Source organism: Sapajus apella, unplaced genomic scaffold, assembly GCF_009761245.1.
Source record: "Sapajus apella isolate SASKATOON/1434 unplaced genomic scaffold, GSC_monkey_1.0 scaffold29, whole genome shotgun sequence".
Taxonomy (NCBI): Eukaryota; Metazoa; Chordata; class Mammalia; order Primates; family Cebidae; genus Sapajus; species Sapajus apella.
This window is the reverse complement of record NW_022436969.1, coordinates 5,161,830-5,185,862: the sequence shown is the minus strand read 5'-3', so window position 1 is coordinate 5,185,862 and position 24,033 is coordinate 5,161,830. Positions and strand designations below refer to the sequence as shown.

The 24,033-nt window shown below is 42.4% G+C and overlaps 1 protein-coding gene and 1 pseudogene across 4 annotated transcripts in view; one reads left to right on the top strand and one right to left on the bottom strand.

Annotated features, from left to right (window-relative positions):
• KCTD1 (potassium channel tetramerization domain containing 1) overlaps positions 1-24,033 on the bottom strand; it is a 208,210-nt gene that overhangs the window by 25,671 nt on the left and 158,506 nt on the right. The window lies entirely within an intron of this gene.
• Positions 22,035-23,011, top strand: LOC116561386 (annotated as a pseudogene). The gene has a single exon (XR_004273406.1). The product of XR_004273406.1 is annotated as a V-type proton ATPase subunit E 1 pseudogene (transcript).

Genomic DNA, 24,033 nt, shown 5'->3' with positions numbered 1-24,033 from the left:
ATTAGAGAACAGAATTTGCACACTAGAAATCAGTTCCTGTACTAAAAGGTACATTTTACTTTTCATTAACAGTGTGGGCAGGCAAACAGCTCCATTTTTTAATGAAAAGCTTCTCTGATCTCCTAAAAACACTCTCTCTGATTTGGAACATCATTTTATTGCTCCGAAGATTATTTTGAAATTATATATTTTCTAATCTTAGGTTGAAGTGGGGCAGGTGTAATGATAAATCATTAATTTTACCTCTTCTGAAATACAACAAGCAAACAAGTAGGAAAGCTACTTTCCTCTCTCCCTAAAAAGAAAGGCATGTGAATTTTTGCTTCAATAAAAATGTTTTAAAATCATGTTTTAAAACTCATGTTACCTTACTCTGGAGGAAGTCAGTGCAAAGAGGAAAACAAGTAATTATGGTAGGGTTATTTTCTACAACTCAACAAATATTTTTGAGCTAGTGTTTTTGTCCAACTTTCCAGGAACTGCCTGTGATTATCCAGGGTGTGGATTACAACCTTCCTGGGATTCCTTGACTGCATGCCACCTAGTCATTCATTTCTCATTGACACATCAATCAAACAGTAGGCTTGAAACTAGAAAACGCTTAGTCACTTCTTGCAGTGTTTCCAGGACAATCTGATGCAGGATGAAAAAGAATGAGATTTGTTTGCCTATTATTAAAACATTTTACTCTTCACTCTTAATAACACGATAAATTTCCAGGTGACAGGGAAAGAAACGGGAGCTATATTAAGTGTTTTTCAGATGCCTTGCGCTATCCTTAGTACTTTATATATGTAACAAATCCATAATCTTCATTTTAAAGTTGAAGAAATAGGTTTGAAAAGATGACTAACTTGCTCAACTAGTTAGGTAGCACTGGGGGATTTGTGCAGAGTCTGTCTCCTTCTAAAGGGGCCACCCTTACAATGATCAGAATGAAAAGAATTACCACTGTCGAATGAAAGCTTATGGTCTAGAGTTTTATTTCTGCCATATATTTGTGGAGCAAGAATTTTACAATAAAATCCAAGCATCTATACCAAAATAAGTCAGTATCAGTGAGCTTGTCACTTTAGTAAACAGATAAAGAGATGAAAAGTCGGTATTTTGTTCTTTTAAAAATCCTGTTTTTTAATGTTTAGATAAACACTCATTTTCGGGTCTGGACTTGGATGCCGGCTGGTACAGAATGAGTGATTAATGAACCTACACGGGGTGAATGTGTAAAGGAATCAGAATGGAGGAGTGTGGAATGAGAATGAGGTTTGGCTAGTTACTGGCTGTAATCTAGGTGAATCGACTTCTCTGTCTCCATCTTTTTAAAAATTAAGTCTCACTTTGTTTTATAAAATAACCTTAACTTTGTCTCAAGGCTGAGGAGGAAATCCAATGTGCTCATGGTGAGCTCAAAAAGTGCATAGCAATAGAAAGTATTCCAAGCTAGCCAACAAAAATTTCTCTAAAAGCAGCTCTTAGAAGACTGCACGCGCCAAGGCACAGGACTTTAGGGGCAAAAGGAACAACCCTGGCAGAAGTGCATTGTTTATGGACCTTTCTAAAAACAGGAGAGAAGGGTCATTTAAATGGTTTTTAGGATGCAAAAACCAAGAACAAAAACAATCCACCTCCGGTGTGGATGCAATGAGGCATCTTCACTTCCAATTTAGCTAAAATAGGAAAAAGCTGCAAAGAGAAGGGCAGGAGGGAGATTTGAATCGAGCACTAGCAGAGCTGGCCCCACGAGTGACCGCGAAGCAGCCTGGGCGCGAGGGACAGTGGGGAGAAGTGGACTCACCAGGCGGCCTCCACGAAGACCAGAGACGGGAAGCCGAGGAAGGCCTGGATTCCGCCCAGCACAAGAGGAACCCTAGCCAGGGAATTTTTCTCACGAGGGGGTCCAGTCAAAGGGCGGCAAGAAAGGCCCAGGCCCTGTCCCAGGGCCCCCTTGCCGGGTGAAACCGCAGGTCCCGGCCAGGCCATGAGAATGCTGGCGGCCAGCTCGGCCAGGCCTGGCGGAAGGGGCAGAAAACGGTGTGTGGGCTGCGTGGGCGCCGAGGGGGCAAGGGCTGCGGAAAGAGGAGAAAGGGGAACGAGGGAGGGCGCTTGGGCCGCGGAGGCACAGGCGTGGCGGAGGTGAAAGGCCTCTCGGGGAAGAAAACGTTCTCCATTGGAAGCAACGAATTAGGAGTAATAAAAGGAAACGCAGGGCTGCTGATTTCTGCCAACTTTAAAGGAGGAACGTTGGAGTTGTGAAAACACGGTGGAGGGCCGTGCGGTGCCAAGGGTCGTAAAATGGCGTCCCTGGGTGTTTTTTGAGATTGGCCGGACTGTGCTGTGGAAAAAGTATTATTTGGCTGAGCAAATAATGGGGAAAATCGGCGGAGACTGTGTTTCTTGCGGACATGTGAATGGAGTTAGAAATCAAACTGCAGCGATTTGTAAACTCTGGTGCGGGAAAACTATGTGGAACTCATTACAGTTTACTAACCTTGGAGAACATTCCTGTTTTCCAACTAACCAAGACCAAACTGACTCCAGACAATGTATGGCTGGTTTTTTCTTTCTTTTTTTTTTTTTCACTCATTGAATCAAGTGGCAAAGCTGACAACGACTTTCTTCCACCAATTTCTTTCTGTGTTTTAAGGATGATCATTACTATTTTAAGTAATTGTTTTGCTTTTAAAACATTTTATTTTGAACAATTTCAAACTTATGCCAAGGCAGAAAAAATAATAGAATGAACCCTCATATGACCATCAACCAGCTCCAAAAGCTGCCAATTCCTGGTTAATTCTGTTTCAACTCTACCTCCATGCCTCACTCTCCTTCCCACTGGTAATTTTGAGTTAAATCTCAAACACTGTATTATTTTACTGTACATATTTCATCAATGAGTAAGATTAGAAAGTTCACTAAAAATATGTTCTCTAAAAAAGATCACTAAAAACAACAGATACTGAATTCCACTTTTTTTTTTTGAGATGGAATCTTGCTCTGTTGCCCAGGCTGGAGTGCAATGGTGTGACCTTGGCTCACTGCAACCTGCACTCTACCTCCCGGGTTCAAGCAATTCTCCTGCCTCAGCCTTCTGAGTAGCTGGGACTACAGGCGCATGCCACCACGCCCAGCTAATTTTTGTGTTTTTAGTACAGATGGGGTTTCACCATGTTAGCCAGGATGGTCTTGATCTCCTGACCTCATGATCCACCTGCCTCAGCCTCCCAAAGTGCTGGGATTACAGGCATGAGCCACCGCACCTAGCTGAATTCCACTCTTAATATTAGCTCTTTTAGTATTAGCACTCTGTTGATTACTCTTGTTTATAGAGCAAATAATGCAAGACCTAATCTCTGAGGAAACCAAGCTCATTTGGTGGGAAGTGGGTCTGGTTCTCTCCACTCTCCCTGGCACTGCATGCTTGTCCACACTGTGCAATAAAGAATGGTCTTAAGTGAAAGAGCACATAGGGCTAGAATCCTACATTTGGCTTAGTGTGAATCATTCAGTAAGAATTTTTTCTTGTCTATTCATTCATTTTATAGACCTGGTTTCTCTAATTTACTGTGACTCAGACCCTTAAGAATTTCTCTTTCTTTCTTTCTTGTGTGATCATTCAGTTATTCATTCATTCTTTCCACCACTCTTGGTGGGGCCTCACTATGACAGATACAGGGGATGCAGTAATAAATAAGCCACAGTCCTTGCTTTTGTGGAATTTAAGTCTTTGGGGCTGGGAGTGCAGGTCAAGTGCAGTGTGATCAAGTGTGTCACTGGGTGTGCACAGTGGGCTCAGGAGGTGCACCTGGCCCCCCTAACTCAATTTGGGGTGGGCAGGGAAGAAAGAGAAAGCTCATTGGAGACCTGAAGGAGAAGTGGGCCAGGTACAGGGGTGGGAGGTAAGGTTAGATACCCAGGAAGAAGGGTGGGGAAGATACAAAGGCTTGTAGCCAAAGCCTGCCATGTGATTACTCTCTATTGGGGTGTAGTCAGGCTGGCTGGAAAACGAGGCAGGAGCAGCAAAAGTCAGATCATAAAAAAGCTGTGTAAGCCAGGCCAAGGAGTTTAGAACTGGTCTTAATGGCAATGGGGACTGATGTTGTCAGGGACAGTAAGCAAAAGAGCACATTTAGGAGTGAGACAGTCAAGATGCCATATTTGAAATCATGCCTTCTCACAGACACAGCTACTGGCTTATCCAAATCCTGTTTTGCCTTGCGTCGACTACTTCATTTGCACAATGCAGTGGTTCTTAACCCTGGCTACACAGTGGCATCACCTGGGCAAGTCTGAAAAAATGATGATGCTGGGTCTCCACCCCCAGCTATTCTGATTTATTTGGTTGGGAATGAAGCCCAGGCACCTGTATTTAAAAAAACTCTCTAAGTCTCAACTGAGTTGAGAACCAGTGTAAAGGAGGATAAGCAGAGAGACCAAAGAGGAGGCAAGTCAACATCAGTTGAGACCCTGTCATTCTGAAGTGTCACAGCATACTTTCTTAAACTGTGAAGGATCTCCAGGACAACCAAGTTCAGCCTCCCATTTACAAATGGAGACACTGAGTCCCAAATACATAACACTCAGGATGCATGGCTGGCTAGACACAGAGCTGGCTCCAGACCCCACCAGGCTGACCCTGTGGTGATCAGCACAATGGTCAAGTTCAAACCTATGGGGGACAATGGCTCTAATGCTAGTTACTACTCACTGAATAGCATTACGTGCCAAAGACCGAGCTGGCTGCTTTAAGGGTTTGTATCTTATTTAATCTTTACCGTGAGGTCAGGGAAATCACTGGTAGACTGATTTCCTACCCTACACTACACTGAACCTAATTAAATCGAAACACCCCAAGACTTCTGAGGTTCTTTTCAAACTGCTGGCACAACCGTAAAGAGGACTAAGGAGGGATGGGATAGAGGATTCTCAGGGCAGTGGAAACCCCTGGGAAGAGTAGTACACGTGAGGCTTCATCTCCATATTTACCTTGTAACTCTCGTTCCATTATGTGCTGTGTCCCTACACTTAATCCTGAAAACTCTTAAGGCATTTGTCGCTTTACAGCTAAGGAAGTTTAGTCTGAAGAGGTTGCCAACTCTCTTGAAGCTGCCTTCTGGCTCCAGGCTCTCTACACCCCACCCTTCCCATGCTGTGCTGTCTAGGGGACCCTATGTCACCTCAAGCACCAAGGCATGTAACTCGACACCAGGCTGGGCTTTACCCAGATGCCAGCAGCTTAATCCTTTCAACTCTCCCCTGCGTTAATTACAGAGGGAGGGCTCATCTGGATTGCTGCCGGATTGACCTACCCAGAGAGGGTGAAGACATCTCAGGGGTGAGGCTGGGGAATGAAGTGCAAAGACACGATGGACCACAGGATAAGGGGCGAGAAAAGGGAAGGGCACCGGTGGTTGAGCCCTTTTATCCACTTGGCTCTCCTTTGCCAAGAACTGCCTTTTTTTCTCTCTACCTCTAGGCTTCCAAGCCATGGGAAATATGGTTTAGAATTTAGGAAAATATTTCATTTAGTTTCTGGTCCAGATATATTTTGCTGGCTAAGAGATTCAGAGGCTACTTACAAATTATATCTTTAGCATTTGGACATATTTAATAATAAAAGTGATACCTGCTCATGTTGTCAACTGGAAAAGTATACAGGGTGAAGAGGCAGCAAAACAGAAGAGCGATCTGCGGTGAGATCACCGCTCAGCAGGGCATCACTTTAAAAAATCTGATTTAAAGAGTATTTTTCTTTCTTTTCCTTTTTTTTTTTTTTTTTTTTTGAGAATGAGTCTCACTCTGTTACCCAGGCTGGAGTGCAGTGGCATAATTCTGGCTCACTGCAACCTCCACCTCCCAGGTCCAAGTGATTCTCCTGCCTCCGCCTCCCAAGTAGCTGGGATTACAGGTGCCTGCCACCACGCCAGGCTAACTTTTGTATTTTTAGTAGAGTTGGGGTTTCACCATGTTGGCCAGGCTGGTCTTGAACTCCTGACCTCAGGCGATCCACCCGTCTCAGCCTCCCAAAGTGCTAGGATTACAGGCGTGAGTCACCGCGCCCGGCCTGATTGAACTACTGTGTTCTTGGAAGCACCTGTAGCTTCATACTTTTTATGGCTACTAATTTGGATTCTCAACTAAGTTTTTTTCCTAATATCTGAAACCTAAGATAGATAAATCTGGGGTGGAGGCTGGGTGAAGGTGTGTCCGTTGGTGTATGCATGCCCAACAGAGATGTGTGTGTGTGTGAGACGCATGTGGAGAGCTAACACCGCAGGTGCAACCTAAACTCGGGACGCAGGAAGGGAAGGAGACCTGGAGAGAGGATTTGGTGTTGTAACCAAAGGGTTCCTTTGCCTCCTTTCTGCTGGATTAGAGAAGAGGGAAACAAAGTAGGTGGAAGGGAAGAGAAATCCTAGCTTAATATATGAATCCTTTGGAAAAATAGGGGTTCAATACTGTATTCTCCCTGTTTTTGCATAGATTTTTAAATGTCCATAATAAAAAGTTTTTGTTTTTTTAAAAAAAAGGAATGCAAAGCTGGAGATAATTACAGTGTAAAAAATATCGCCAGTCAATTTGTTGTTTCAGAAGTCTGCATTATCATAAATAGCGTTTAATTCGTTTACAGTATTATAACTGTTAAAAATTCTAGGAATAGCTCTTTAAAATTTCCAGACTCAAGTAATTTCATCTATATTTCATGAACACAGATAAAAATTAATTCAGAGCTTGTTACAGAAATGGATAGAAGTAATTTAAGAGAAGGGGGAAAATACCTTCTAAGTAAAAACAAACAAAACAAATTATATCTACTTAAGAGGGGGTAATGTTTCTGGTACCTGTTCCCTGAGGTGGCATCATTTTCTTAAATGATACATAGAGCTGAAGAAAGTAGGGGAGAAAGGAAAGGCAAGTTTAAAATATAAGTATGAGCACAGTAACAAGTCAGGAACTCTGCATGTTGGAGAATCCATCACTGAGGGCTCAGGGCCACTCGGGGGGTAGCTGATTCTCCAGGAAGCTTATGAATCCTCCCCTGACTTTGGTTAGAAAATTTTTGGCCAGGCGCCGTGGCTCATGGCTGTAATCCCAGCACTTTTGGAGGCCAAGGCAGGTGGATCACAAGGTCAGGAGTTCGAGACCAGCCTGGCCAATATCTCTACTATAAATACAAATTAGCTGGGCGTGGTGGCGGGCACCTGTAGTCCCAGCTACTCAGTAGGCTGAGACAGGAAAATCGCTTGAATCTGGTAGATGGAGGTTACAGTGAACCAAGATCATGCCACTGCACTCCAGCCTGGGCAACAGAGTGAGACTCATTCTCAAAAAAAAGAAAATTTTTAAAAATTAGAGGATTACACTGACTGTTTACTACGAGAAGTACTATTACAATGAACCTTAATTTTTTTGAAGAAAAAAACTCGAAAGAATTAAGTAGACTTTTTGTTCCTTCATTTACTGAATGCCCACCATGTTCCCCGTGCTCTTTATGGCCTCTTAAACTGGGCACGATATGGTCCCATTGGGTGTCATGGAAGGACAGAGGACAGGGAACCAGCTTAGGCAGGCAGGGAAGGCCTCCTGCTGGAGGCAATGACTGCAGGGTTTGGAGGAAGGGGAAGAAGGGCACAGGGGCTTGGAGAAGAGATTTTAACCTTAGGGCTCAGCTGGAGGGAGGCCACAGAGGCAGGAAGGAACATCATGTGTGATGGGTGAGGTGCAGACACAGCCAGGGCAGAGCGTCTCTCAGTATCGGCCTGAGCGGGGTAGGTAAGGGCACCATTAGTCACAGAGTTTTGGCGCAGCGGGTCAGTCATGCCTTAGGAACTTCCTGGCATGCTCAGCTCCAAGACCCATAGACCTGGGTTTGAAACTTGCCTTGAGTTTTGATTTCTCCACCTAAGCAATGGGATAAGACCCAGCTCAAAGAACTCTCATGAGGAATAAGTGGATATCCAATAAACCCTACGTTGAACTGAGTATTCACCTGGGCAGGGCACAGTACAGAGTCTTGACACCTCCACGAGGTTGGTACTATTATCCCTATTTTACAGGCAAGGACATCCGGCCAACAAATCCACGGTGAAACCAAAATTCACAACCAGGCGGCTGGACTGCAGAGCCCAGCTGGGACCCACCCCCTCACTGTGGCCATTCTGCTGCTCAGTAAAGCCTTGATAAATGCTGCGAGGTCTGCAACCTCAGGGGATGGTGTGCTATGCCAAAACAGAGTTCTGACCCAATGGAAAATCCTGCATGCATCTTGAATTGAAAGAAAACTTTGAAGATCACCTGAGGTCTGTTCTTCGATTCGAGTGTTTGTTTAAACATGGTTTCTAGGGCAAATGGCTATTTCTCTAAGATCAGTCCAGGATCAGAACATCATACCCTCCCTGGGAAGCCCAGTTTGGTATATTTTCAGCTAGAACAGTTTCTGTTTAGGTTTTCCTTGCTTTTTATTTGGGCAGGCGAGCATGAACATATGCACAGAGCCTGCTCCCACAGCCCACGCCCACCCTCCTCCCAACACTGCTCTATATTTGGAGGTATTTCTGACACAGCCCTTAGTCTCTTCTCTTAATTTAAAACTCCGTAATATGTTTTCAATTTCACAATAATTACTATTCAGAGAAAAAAAGTTAAAATAGCTAACATGTATTGAGAGTATCAGGCAGTCTTCTAAAAACTTTATGGATTATCTAATTTAATCTTTCTTTTTTTTTTTTTTTTTTTGCCCAGGTTGGAATGCAGTGGCGTGATCTCGGCTCACTGCAACCACCACTTCCTAGGTTCAAGCGATTCTCCTGCCTCAGCCTCTCGAGTAGCTGAGATTACAAGGCATGTGCTACTAATTTTTATTAGTAGAGACAAGATTTCACCGTGTTGGCCACCATGTCTCAAACTCCTGACCTCAAGTGATCCACCCCCGTCAGCCTCCCAAAGTGCTGGGATTATAGGCATGAGCCACTGTGCCCAGCCCTGATTTAATCTTATTGCAGCTCTATGAAGTATTTTGATTTTCCTCATGGAGAAACTGAGTCGCAGAGCCATCGAGTAACTTGCAGAGGGTTTCTGAGCTACAGTCCACTGTCCCTGAAGAGTGAGGGCCATCCCCTGCTTGACGCTGTCCCTGACTCACAGTGTCCGTCTGTCCCAGTCCTAGCTCCCTTCCTCCTCCAGCACCTCCTGCCAGTCTTTCTCCATCTCGAAGTTGTGTTCTTTGTTACAGAACAAACTCTCTTGCATGCGTTCCTCATAAACTTAAATCTGCGTTGGAAGGACTGCTTCTTTGCCTGGATTTCTCAGCATTAGTAACCCTGACTATTGGACTGGGGCCTTCCTGTGTGAAAAGACATTCTTGATTTTTCATCCGTGGTGTCAACAGCTCTAAGAAATGCAACAGACTCTGAGCCCATCCCCGTGAATGCTGCTCTCCAGGTGGCCCCATCTTTCCTTACTTGGTGATTATTTCCCTTGGTGTTTTACTGTTCCAGACTGTTGGAATTAACTTACATGTCACTGCAATCACTTCATCATAACATCATATTAATTATATGACACTATCAGAGGCATATGGTTGAGCCAGCTCTATTTTCAATTTAACAATTTTTCCCACTTGCAATCATGCCAGCAAAAGAACTGCCTACAATGGAAGTATTTACATCTTTTGCTTTTTACCTATAAGTGAAAAACCAGAGACTTAACACGGTCCTTAATCCAAAAAGAAAGAACTAGAAAACAGATGTAATTTACCTAGAGACTAGGTAAACACTTTTTGGACACCTGACAGAAGATATTTGAAAGAAAATTACTGAATCTACCCTGATTCCTTCACACCCCCACCTTGCCCCTCCATACTTAGACACATACACACACACACACACACACACACACACACACACACACACACACAAACTTCATCATGACATCAGTCAACAGAATATCTCTTCAAATATTTACAATATTGAAAGGTGGTTGGATGAATGAAAAGAAATGAATTATTCTGTCATTTATGACATCCCAGTGACTAGGAAGCTGAAAAACACATTCAGAAGCCAGGCCTTGCAATGACAAAGTCAAAGGGAGGAGACAGCCTCAGAACTGTGAGCTATGTCTCTTGAAAAGGACAGAAAGCTGAAAATTGGACAAGAGTCCTATTTATACAGCTTCAAAAGTATATCGACATTTAAAAGAATCTATCAAATGTGCATATAACCCAACTTTTTAAGAATGTCTAATTGCTTCTTCAAATCACAATGGAGGATATGCTTGGTTGGCTTTATGCTCTGAGAAGCTTAAGGTTTCTAATTTATGTCGCAAGCCTATTTAAATAGTCACCAAATCAAAATGACATGTGAAAAAATATTAAGTTTATATCAGCTCATGATTCAAAGACAACACTTGTGGGTGCGTGTGGTTGGGAAATACCCAAGAAGGCGCTGACAGCATTCTGCCCTTGGGTGCACCGTGGCCAACAATACACGGTCTGTAGGTGTGTGTCTTGTGCAACTGTCTACGCCCTTCTGGGCTCAGTCGTGGTTTATCATAGTTCAAAAATTTACCCAGAGGCCTCAAGCCAGTCCATAGCCATGGTAGGTGATAGGAATATCTATCGATATTTCTGCCCATCTAAAGAAGAACGGAACCAAGCCCTAACCTGAAAATCATTTAAAGAAATAAAAGTTGCCCAGCTAACAAGATTTCTCATTTTTTTCTTTTCCTTTTAAGATCATCATGTAGAGACATTGAAAAGCCTTAGTAATAGTTTGATGGCATCACTTACCATAACTTGTTCCACTAACCTTCCATTCAAAAGGCCTGAGTGAGAAAGAAATACTTTTCTAATTTGAAAATCTGCATAAAGAACTATCAATGGGTTCCTCAAGAGCCTGGCACACAGTGTACTTGGAAACACAAACCATACCTTCCCTGTTCAGTTTTTCTAATAGTTACAGACATCAAGCTAGGGTGAAGACTGGAATTTCATTTGTTTTTAGCAGGGTTCCCTAGGTTCGCTTGGTTGTTACAACCTTCATTCCAGTCCATTTTCTCTGAATTCCACCCTTAATGCCATTTTGCTCCTTCTGCAATCATCAAAATGATCATGTTTTAATGAAGTATGTTCTTTAGGGCTCCTACGATTACAGATCCATGGGATATACTTAAAAGAGCATTCTTTTTTTTTTTTTTTTTTTTATATTGACTGTGTGTTGCTTTGAGACTAGAAGTGTTTTCAGTTTTTAGGTAAGCTCTAAAGCCCGCAGGGCTTTCTAAGCTGTTTTTTAAAAATCAATTTTTGGAGGAAGGGGCCTCGCCAAGTTTAATGAGGCTGGGTGGGAGTTCTGGAACACACTCAGCTCCGATCACAGAAACAAGTTTGGGCGAGCTCAAATTCACCTTTCAGTTATGAAGCCCTCCCAGCCTGGCAAGGTTTGCCACTGTTTGAAAGTGGTGGTTAGCTGTTATGTACAGTCATAATTTATCTTCTGGATATGGAGAACACAATAAGAAAAGTTGCATAAGAGTAAAAATAATCATTACCACCAGAAAAGATAAACAGCAATGCTATTACTAAGCAAACTGACACTCAGTAGCGGCAGGAAGCCATTATCCAGACAGTGTCTTTTCCACTGTTACCACATCTTGAATAGATTCAGACAGGCCGGCAAATAGCTGACACAATTGTGGCACTGAAACATGATTTTTAAAAAACATTTTACTGCCATCGGATTGGAGCATCTGGGTGTCTCCTTTTGAAATATGAATGCATGAAAAACACACACCTTGTAAGATGACACCTGAATCTCATCCCCTGCCTGCACCAGGACCATCCCGGGTACCCCTGAAAGACCAGCATGGGAAGTATTCTGCACCCACGCAGCTGGCTGCTTTGGGGACAAACTGTCACCACTTCCTATCTCCAGGCAGCTTGAGAGTCATCTTTCAGAAGCCAAATATTGATAATTCATCTAACTGAGGCTATAAAAATCTTGCATTTTTAGCAAAAAGAAATGGTATTTTTATAGGTGACTTATATAGTAATAACAGACTAAACTGCCTGGTAAATGTGGTGAACCAGATGCTTCTAACACAGCCCAGGTTTCAGTGGAGGGAGGGCACTTATGTGGCAGTGGACCCATGAGATATCTTTCAGAGGGACTTTCTGATACAACTCATAGGAAGTTTGGGTTATTTATTAATTTATTTCAGAGACAGAGTTTCCCTGTGTTTCCCAGGCTGGTCTTGAAATTCTGCCTTCAAGCAATCTTCCCACCTGGCCTCCCAAAGTGCTGGGATTACAGGCCACTGTGCCTGTGCCTGATCGGTTGTTGTTGTTTTTTTAATCCTGAATTTTTAAATGAAAATTATAACATCATGGTTTTGGGGTGTGAATAAATGCTTCTGTCTGGGAGTTGAGGGGAAAGGTTACTTTCTGCATTGGCCTAATAAAAAAGAGATCCCCCCAGCAAGAGAAAAACTTGTACAGGATTTTCTTCCATCCAAGCACACACAGCATAGGTACCCCTGAAAGGAGATGTGTGAGATTCGTGGGCTGAGCTATATGAAATAACATCTAAAATTCTAAACCCCTTTGAATGGAATTGTTCTCAAGACACAGTAAAGTGGAGCATCTTTGTCACATGTTAATGTTATAAGAGATTATCTGAACCTTCTATGAAATACCTACAAATTTTTCAAAAGAGTAAATACATCTCGTGGCTTACTATTATGAAGATTGTTCCTGGTAGGATGAGGGGAAACTCGAAATACAACGAAAAAACAGAGCAAAAGTGACTGGGGTGTTGTTGCTCAATGATACTATTCATGAGCGATCAAAAACAAGTATAGTCAGTGTTATTGTCCCAAGCGACGTGGATCGTGCCAGAGTCAACAGGAAAGGCCGCACTCTGCCAGTGAGTCTCCTGCCGCTCCACCATGGTGCCCAAGGTTCTGCACAGTGACGCGTTTATGTTTCCCCGCCTTTCCCGCAGCTCAGGTACCCCAACTTGGAGAGGCACGTGGGATGCAGGGAAACTTAAGATTTCCCCCACAACCTGGGAGACAGAGATTAGGTAAACAGCAGGTGGAGCTGAGGAATCTGCATCATTTCAAGTACCCTGAGATGACCCTGATACAGGGGGATTAGGGAAAAGCTATCAATTGGAGGAAAGCATTCTGAAGGCAGGGTCACTCTTCTGTTAATCTGGTTCATTGCTCTTTCCCTCCATGGTAATTTCCTTCTGGTTTGTGCCTTGAAGAACAAGGGATATAAATATTCGCTGTCCAGATTGGACTAGGCCAGGCAGTTCCTAAGGCTGCTCTAGCACCTGAAGACTCACAATGTTTCACTTTCATGCTGCAGCTGCCCTGCAGTGGCTGAGTTGCTCCACATCATAAAAGGAGACACTAAGCAAAATTCATTCACATTCGACAAATATTTGTCAAGCATTTGCTCTGTGCCAGGCACTGAAGACTACTGGTGGATCTGTTATTTGTTTTAAAACCTAGGGCATAGGTTTAGAGGGCATTTTCTTTTTTTTGAGACGGAGTCTCGATCTGTGGCGTGATCTCGGTTCACTGCAATCTCCGTGTCCCAGGCTCAAGTGAGTCTCATGCCTCAGCTTCCTGAGTAACTGGGACTACAGGCGTGTGCCACCACTCCCAGCTAATTTTTGCATTTTTAGTAGATACGGGGTTTCACCAGGTTGCCCAGGCTGGTCTCGAACTCCTGAGCTCAAGTGATCCTCCCACCTTGGCTTCCCAGAGTGCTGGGATTACAGATGTGAGCCACCGTGCCCGGCCTAGGAGAGCCTATTTTTAAAATAAAAATTTAAACAAAGTTTCCTGGATTGGTGTGTGAGTGTGTACACGCATGTGTGCTTACGTGTGTTCCGTGTAGAAGGAGTGAACCTTGAGTGTTGCGCTGGTTGTTGCATTGGTGGGGTGTTTTGGGGTCTACTGTTCCATTGGCAACAAGAAGGGAGGGCACAGCAGGAGGGCGGTGACTAACACAGCCATGGGCCTCGATCCTCCCAGCCTGGAAAGCAGCCCTCAGTATCCCAGCATGGTCCCATGTACCATTCTTTCCGGTGGATCGAAGCTGGTCACTGACTGTTGCTAACAACTTTCTCTTCATAGGTACAAACAACCAGCCACCAGACAAGTGGCAAGGTCACTGGTCCAAAGCCAACTTTGTCTCTGGCTGCAGGCACACTTGTACACCGGACTGAAAAAAAAAAGGAACTTCAGAAACCCACAGGCAAATAAGAACAAGATCTGCTTATCCCATTGCCCAGTCCAAGGCGGTCCTTTCCAAACTGTTCCAAGTCATGACACACACACAGAATGATGGTGCCGTATTTGTATGACACTAGGGTAGCAAGAGAAGTTTTGTTCACAGCAGGAAGTGACTGGTCTGGAGGTCTGGTTACCTCGAGGGCTGAAGGGCTCCACATGAGAAACCCGTGTCCCAGCACTGATGGAGATGCCCTTGGCTAGGGAATAAGGTGAAGGCTGCCTTGAGAAGAAAGTGGCTTGAAATATGGTAGACAACTAGACCTTTTGTCTGAAAATCACTCTTAGAACACAGTTCCAAAAGGGGTGTGCTGGACTATATGGCTGAACATGGGAAAAATTTAAAAATCCTGTGCCCAGTCTCTGCACCAGAACAGTAAAATGGGGATCAAAAGATCCCATTTGGGCTGGGCACGGTAGCTCATGCCTATAACTCCAGCACTTTGGAAGCCAAGATGGGATGATCACTTGAGCCAGGAGTTCGAGACCAGTCTAGGCAACAAAGTGAGACTTCGTCTCTACAAAAACATAAAAAATTAGCCAGGTGTGGTGATATGCACCTGTAGTCCCAGTTACTTGAGAGGCTAAAGTGGGAGGATTGCTTGAGCCCAGGAGGTTTATGCTGCGGTGAACTGGGATTGCATCACTGTACTCCATCCAGGGCAATAAAGTGAGACTGTATCTGGGGAAAAAATTGGAATCTTTGAGGGATAGGGGCAGGCAATTTTTTTTGTTATTGTTGAGTCCCAGTTGATTCTAACCTGTCCTAAGTTTGAAAACCATCGTTATCAGGCTGGGAGGCCTGACTCATGCCTATAAACGGAGCACTCTGGGAAGCCAAGGAGGGTGTATTGCTTGGGCCCAGGAGTTCAAGGTCAGCCTGGACAACATGCTGAAACCCTGTCTCTATAAAAAATTAAAAACTAACCGGACATGGTGGTGTGTGCCTGTACTCCCAGCTACTCAGTGGAAGGATGGCTTGGGCCTGGGAGGTAGGATCATGCCACTGCACTGCAGGCTGAGTGACAGAACAAGACATTGTCTCAAAAAAAAAAAAAAAGAAGAAGAAGAAAAAAGAAATAAATTTAAAAAAGAGAACCATTGTTATCAAAGAGGAGGAAAGAATGGAAGCCAGAGGCCTGGCTCTTACCCCATTTCCCCGAGAAAACTGACTCTTAAGGTGAAGCCACTTAGCCTCTCAGAGTTTCAGAGCTCCTCTCTGTAAACTGGGATGAATAGAGTCCTTACCTATAAGGTTATATGAGATCACCTATGCAATAAGCCTTTGAATTTAACTTTATAATTTAAATAGCATTATTCAGTTATTTTCCCTTTACTGTTTGGAGGATCTGGCCTCTGAATACAATATTTTATCCAATCATTAATTTATACATTGAACAGACTTGTTCACCCTGTGGCTGACATACGACCAGGTCCCCAGGATACAGGATGAAAAATAAGTGACAAAGGGCTTTCTAGGGAGAGGGTTTCTGTCTATGATGAGATTGAGTTTGGGGTAAGTGAGAAGTTACTGCAAGTTGAGCATATGACCTGGAGTTCCGCCCTGAGCTATTTCACATTAGGATACCCAGTATGACTCAGAAGCCACTGCCCTGCCAACAAAGGCCCTCGCAGGGGTGTGAATGTGAGATGTCTATGACTGGCAGAGTGGCCTTCAGCTTCATAGATCAAGTGTGATTTGTGATAGTGAAGCGAGAAAGATCTGCTTCTAAATCTAAACTAACATGCAAACTAGGTTTTGTCTTGAAAACTTAGATGAACAAATAAAGATGTATTTTTGGGGGGAAAAATATGTAGGAATAAAATTAGTTTTAATATAGGGAGAAAACTATATGTCAAAGTGGGCCTACTTATTATGTATTCTTTATCTTTTTTGTTCTAGAAAAAGAATATCTAGATGTCACATTTCCATCTAGATGTTGTTTTTCTTTTTTAAAAAATTTTTGTGGGTACACAGTAGGTATATATATATATTTATGGGGTACAAGAGGTACTTTGAAACAGGCATGTAGTGCATAATAATCACATCATGGTGGCATCCGTCCCCTCAAGCATTTATCCTTTGTGTTACAAGCAACCCAATTATAACTTTTAGTTATTTTTAAATGTGCAATTAAATTAGTAATGACTATAGTCACTCTGTTGTGCTATCAAATACTAGGTCTTGTTCATTCTTTCTAGATTCTTCCTGTACCCATTAAGCATCCTCTCTTCCCCTCCACCCCCACCCCACTAATCTGAATGCAGCTATCAAAATGCACAATTACTTCTGCACCAACCTAAATATTTTTCTTACTATCACTACTCACTGAAACCCTGCTTGCTGGTTGTTTACTTGTTTACTGGCTGTCCTTCTTCCTCCCCCAGGTAAAGCATAAGAGCAAAGACTTTTGCTGGTAACTATTTATGCCCTGGCAGATGAGGAGCACATAATAAATCTGTTGAATAAATAAAAGAACAGGCTGGGCACGGTGGCTCACACACCTGTAATCCCAACACTTTGGGAGGCTGAGGTGGGAGGATCGCTTGAGGCCAGGAGTTTGAGACCAGCCCTAGCAACATAGTGAGACCCCCGTCTTTACAAAAAATAGAAAAATTAGTCAGGTACGGTGGTGCATACCTGTAGTCCTAGCTACTTAGGAAGTTGAGATGGGAGGATCATTTAAGGCCAGGAATTTGAGGCTATAGTGAGCTATGATCCTGCTACTGCCCTCCAGCCTGGGTGACAGAGCAAGGTCTCTTGACTGTCACAAAAACCCAACTAAACTAAACAAAACAAAAAACACAACAGGGGAAACTCAGGCACTGTATGGCTACCTTTCCTTTAAGTTATGCTCCAAGACAAGACTTTATGAGCTAGATCACTTTAAAAATAAGGTCTGTTTTGTTCCCTAGTGGCAAAGAAAGTTTGCGGAATCCAGCAGTTGTGTAGGGTAAGTTACTGAAGGACTGGCTTTTCAGCACTAAACATAATATCCAGTTTCATTGTTTTTTTTTTAGTCTTTTGAAGCCAACCATTTCATTTACTCTTTACCTATATAACTAAGCAGCAATTTTGGAAAAGCAATATTGTAAGATGAAAAGAACAGAGAGAAAAGAGGAAAAATTCTCCTATTACCCTGGAGAAACTTTCCATTTTTCATTTGCCAGGTGCTTTCCCTCCTTTTAAGTCCCTCCATAAACTAACTTTCTTTTTTCTTTTTTAAAGATTAACCCATCTTACCAATCAAAACTGTTCATCATTTTATGCATTGCCTTAGGACTTTTCATAGCAGCAAGGATGTGCTCTCTTTCCATCTGTGTGGAGACTATATAGCAAAGGTTGATTTCAACTCATCTAAAAATTCCTAATAACCTATTCTGTGACTTTTAAATTTGTTATCGACACTGAATTATAAAGCACGTGGATGTAGAAAGCAGGTTATAATAAAAAGCTCTCTATTCAATGCCATGCAGTGATTCTGAAAGCAAGTTTACCAAATAAATGGAATCCATTTTTTTTTTTTTGCATTTCTGTTGACATCCTAAAACACAGGGCTGTGTGATGGGACTGCTGGACCCAGGTCTAGGCACTGAAGTGTTAAAACTGGAACCACGGAGTCATAAAAAGTGATGGCACAGAATCCCCAACCCTAATACTGTCCAGGATTACAGCAAATTCCCTAGGCTGGAATGCAACGAGTACAGGGAAAGTCAACTATTGAATGCCATCATCCTCTGAACGTATGCACCAGTCCCTTAGTGCTGCACTTGTCTGACTTTCCTTTTGGTGTAGCTCCACACAAGCAATCTGGTAACGGCTAACACATCCGAGAGTGACGCACGCCAAAAGTGGGATTGCTGGCAGGGCACACATGTTTGGCATCTCCATCCTAAAGCTCCAAATGCACACACCCCTGGGTGGCCATGGGTGTCGACTGCAGGGCTGAAAGTACAGGCTCTTGCATTTTGCAATTACCTATATATGCCAGTGTGCTTCTTAACTCTACCGCTATTTAGAAGAGACCGATTTAATATAAGCGACTTATGTGGGAGTTAACTTATATACTGGTTTAAAAATACACAAAAGCTTTGTCAAGCAGTCAGGTTGGATGGCTCAGGGGACTGAAATATGAGATCTCACTTTTTACCTCTAGGTCACTGGTTGACAGTTAGTGCTTTTAGCTAAGACCTCTGTCTTATTACCACTTGATAGGTTCGATTAATTAGTAATATCAGTCTACTTCTTGGTTTAAAAAGTCCACATCTGAATAACCATCAATACAGCTACAATTAAGAATGTTTTTGTTGGAGGTGATAGTAGAGAATGAAATAGACCTAACTTTGAACTCAGACTTGTACCTTCTTTTAAATCAGAAATAGAACGTATTTTCAATATTATGCACGTGGCTAAGAGGCTATTTCAGTATCAATAGATCTTAAAGAGGCCATATGATATGAATATTAATTACTTATGAAAAATTACTTAGTTACCTAGATCTTTTATTACCAATGATGTTAATAATGGGTACCTTGGACTCTTGACTAAGATACAATCAGGTCTGCCCTTAAAATTTGCAGGGTCTAGGGCAAGAGTGCAAGTGAAGGTCTACTTTGCATACTTCTAGATATTTACAAGCTGCAAATCAAGCTAACAAGCTATCAAATAAAATATATTCTATCTTCTTTATCCATTTACAATCCTTTTTGATGGTGATATGCTTTTCTTGATGTAAAAAAATACTTATTTAATGTGAAATTATTGCAGATCTGAACTGGGTGTTTTTCTTGGGGATTACAATTCAAAATAGCAGTCAGAATTGGAGACTCTTACGATCCACTAAAAGGAATCAGTGTTTATCACTGAGATGGTGGAGATTAACCTCTGTCTCAGAAACACCTCCAAAGAGCTGTTTTGCATCTTACATACACACCGGTTAAGACAAAGTACATTACTGGTTATGTAATACTTCAGTTAATTTGGAAACTTGAGTCCCTTTAGCTGAAAAAAATCACCTGATGGAAATGAATAACAACATGAGTAGTTAACCCTGTGAGATGTAAATTTATTCACTGAATCATTACTCAGGGTTTACAAGCCCAAAAAAAAAAGAAAAAAAAACCCACACATACTCGCGCACTCAGTCACACACACACATACACACGTAGTGGAACAAATGGTAACCTTGGTAATTAAAGAAAGGAAGATTGAAAGCTATTTTCTTCTGGTGAAATGGCCATTATGAGATACATGAAATATTCATTGAGGAAGAGGCCTACATTCTCTTGAAGGGATCATACATCTTGGTGCCATTCAGAACCAGATGGTGAATATCAAGACCTCTTTGGAAAACTGCAGAGGTTCCTATTTTATTGGTCTGGAGCCGGGCCTTGCATGGCTTTTTAATGCTTCCCACGTGCTTCTGATGTTCAGCCATATAGCCCATCATACTACTTTCTGGGGACAAAGTTCTAAGGGTGCCCTTTAGCCAAAAGGGTAGGTTAAGTAGAGACAGAATTTAAAAAACATCTACAACATTTCAAAATGGAGTCAAGGTTCTTTGCAGGATCTCTGACATTATAGAAAGATAATATTACATCTTTTAAGGTCATTTGTTACATACAAATTAGTTTTTTTAAACTACAACTGTTTTCCTTGCTTAGAAAAAGCCCTCCTATCCTCTGGGTGACACTAAGGAAGTGGTAGGTGAGCGTGGAACCAGGGGATCCAAGAGGGTGGGGCAGAGAACGGTCCCATAGGGCAGGAAGGGTTTGAAGAACCCCAGAATCTACAAAACTAGAATTGGAGTTATTTGTGATTCCACGGCCATGGGCAACCTAAAGTTTTTGGATTTATCCCAGAGTCGTTAATCATATGCAAGAGCTTTTCCCAGAAATTGGAAGGAGCACCTGACACCTATGGGAAAAGCATGAAGAACTATTTCTTCTCTGTATCTTTGATTACTAAAATTTCTGTATGGGTGCCATTCAATTGGATGTTGCTTTGAAATGAACATTTAATTACCTACAAAAATACGCCCCCAAAACCCAAGAGGCAACAAAGCAATACCGGATGGTCAATTCAACAACAAAACCAGTGTTCCCTGAGCAGTGTCATTTGCTTTAGGTACTAGTAATTGCAACAGAAGTTACTTTGTAAGCCTTGTTTCAAAGAGTCCTGAGAAGTTCTTAAAAGATATCTCCCAATGATAGGGATGTCTCAGAACTTGTGACAGGCTGGAGTATTTAAGATAAAGGAAGAGAAGGTGCAGGCCAGGAGTCCCTGAGATGAGAGTCACCCAGGCAAGAATCCAGATGTAAAGCTGTTTCCATGGCTAGGAAAGCAAGGAATGGGATATATTTGGAATTTGAAAGGCAGTTTGAAAAGAAACAATTCCTGGGTTTGGCAGAAGATGAAGTATGAAGACAATACTATGTGTTGGGCACGGGGCCACGCGTGCTTTTCATAATCACACTTAATCCTCCCAATAACCTTGCAAGGAGACCTGTTTGTGCCTATTTTACAAGAGAGATGACAGGTGTTCAGAAATTAGACCTATCCATAGCCAAAGAACTGCTAGGCATTTGCCAACATCCAATCTGGGAACTAATGAATTGCAAATTATTTTTGCTGTTGCTCTTCTGACACTAGGACTCACTGGTGACAGAAGGCATAGGGAAAGACTGGGAAAGGAAGATCAACAATTCTATCTTTTCTAATTACATTGGTGAAAGAGATGTTCACTTTTTGATGTAGTTCAGTATTAGGTTGGGGGAGGGGTAGGTTTAGTGAGATGCTTTTATAAAAACATCTGTTTCATAGTTCAGCGCTGTCCAACGGAAATAAAACGTGAGACACATGTAATTTTATATTTTCTAGTAGCCACATTAAAAAACCAAAACAAACAAGTGAAATTAATTTTTTTTCCCATTTATTTATTTTATTGCATTTTAGGTTTTGGGGTACATGTGAAGAACATGCAAAATTGTTGCATAGGTACACACGTGGCAGTGTGATTTGCTGCCTTCCTCCCCATCACCTACATCTGGCATCTCTCCCCTTGCTATCTCTCCCCAGCTTCCCACCCCGCACCGTCCCTCCCCGAAATTAATTTTAATGTTTTATTTAACTCAATATATTATCATTCCAACACGAAATTAATATAAAAAATTACTGAGTTTACATTTTTTTGGTGCTGTGTTTAAAAATCAGTGTATATTTCACACTTAGAGGATATTTCGATTTGGACTGGCCACATTTAAAGCACTCAATAGCTGTACGTGGCTACTGGCTACTGTATGAGACAGCGCAGTTGAAAGTGATGAGATCCATGGAATTTGATGCATGTCTCAGGGTGTGGATAAGAAGAAACAAAAGTGGATTCTTAGAAATACCCATGGAAAGAAGGACTGGGAAAAAGAATCTCCAAATGGGACACTATTTGAAGTCTTTACCCATAATATGCAGCGCTGGAATGATTAAAGTAGCGAATTATTTCAGAGATAGGAACTGAACGAATAGCGCCTCTCTCCCTCTGTCTTCTACTTCAGCCAACAGACCAAGTGATACCAGGGAGCTTCCCAGGGGCTAAACCCTGAGTCAGTGGAAGGAGATCCATCTGGTTCCAATGAGCACAGAAGAAAACCTATTACTTAAGTCACAGAAAATGGAGTTATTATTAACTTCCCTCCTGTCTTAAGGTTTAACTAAAAAAAAAAAAAAAAAAACTGAAGCGGAGGGTTGTCTCTGCTATTCCACCCACCTCGCCCTTCAAACCTAAACTCAAACCTGCTGCTCACCGGCCTAGCATTGCTGTCGCCATGGCTCTCAGAGATGCTGACGTGCAAAAGCAGACTAAGCATATGATGGCTTTCATTGAACAAGAAGCCAATGAGAAAGCAGAAGAAATAGATGCAAAGGCAGAAGAAGAGTTCAACATAGAGAAAGGTCGGCTTGTGCAAACCCAAAGACTAAAGATTATGGAATATTATGAGAAGAAAGAGAAACAGATTGAGCAGCAGCAGAAAATTCAGATGTCCAATTTGATGAATCAAGCAAGGCTCAAAGTCCTCAGAGCAAGAGATGACCTTATCACAGACCTACTAAATGAAGCGAAACAGAGGCTCAGCAAGGTGGTAAAAGATACAACCAGGTACCAAGTGCCGCTGGATGGACTGGTTCTCCAGGTTTTGGACCAGTTGTTGGAGCCCCGAATGATTGTTCGACGCAGGAAACAAGACTTCCCTCTAGTAAAGGCTGCGGTGCAAAAGGCAATCCCAATGTACAAAATTGCCACCAAAAACGATGTTGATGTCCAAACTGACCAGGAGTCCTACCTGCCTGAGGACCTAGTTGGTGGAGTTGAGATCCACAATGGGGATCATAAAATAAAGGTTTTCAACACCCTGGAAAGATGGCTGGATCTCATAGCCCAGCAGATGATGCCAGAAGTCCAGGGAACCTTGTTTGGTGCAAATGCCAACAGGCGTTTTTGGACTAAGCCTTCGGGAGGTGGAGCTCATCCTCGGCTCTCCCGTTGTGATGTGGAAGCTTCTGATATTTGAAGAAACATGATGTCTCTGTAGCTTCCTCTTTACTGCCCCAATGTTGCTCTGTATTTATCAGTGATGCCTCTGTCACTAATGCCTTGCCTAATCGTTTACAATGGCGGAAAGCTTCATGTAATATGATCAAGACCCACCTCCAAAAAAAAAACTGAAGCAAAAGGCCGTCAGACCAGACCAGTAAATCTTGTTACAATTGAAGGTTTGCTTTTTGACTCTTAATGTGCATTTTGTGACTTAAACCCTAGAATTAAGTGCTCATCTAAAGAGGCAGCTGTGATTTTCTGTAGCTGATGGTGGTATTAACAGAGGGTTGGAAGGAATAGAAAGAGACATTTTCAAAAACAACACTGCTTACATAACAAAATTCTTGAAAAATAAAACCATTATTATAATATGATTTTGTAGTGCCTACTCCAATATACTTAGGGAAGGTGGGAACTAAATAATACTAATAGATGACTAATACAATCATTTCATTTTAAAGTATACAGTCTTTTGGATAATTGAACACATTGAAATCTATTTTACTTAAATCACTTCAATTGTAGAAATTAAATCTGGAAATCAAGAGAGAAAACATTTCATCTTTCTTCTTTCCAACCTTCACATTCTTTCATAAATTATCAAGTAATGAAGTGAGATTTTAAAACAAAAAACAAAAAAGTCAGCCTTCATGTGGTATTCAAGGTGGCAGTGATTTTTATGTCAGTGCTGTCTACTCAGACTGTAAGCTGTTATCTGTCACTTTGTAAGACATTCTTAGAAATGCAGCCAGTGGCCTTCTGAAGTTCAAGTGGTGTGTTTCTATTTCCTGTGATCAGAAACAGAGAAACACCCTGTTTCCCAGTATCAGCCCACATGAGTGCATGCCTCCTCCCCTATCCACCAGCAAAAAACTCCCCTTACAGGATCTGGGCATAGCCCCCAAATCTGGGGCAGAGCCAGGAGGGTTGTCCGGAGCGGAAAGGAAATCATTTCTTTGGAACTCCTTTAGAAGTGGGTGGTTGGGGCCAGGTGCAGTGGCTCACACCTGTAATCCCAGCACTTTGGCCAAGGCCAAGGTGGAAGAATTGCTTGAGGGCAGGAGTTCGAGACCAGTCTGGGCAACACAGTGAGACCTCCATCTCTACAAAAAATTTTAAAAATTAGCCAGGTGCAGTGGCTCACGCC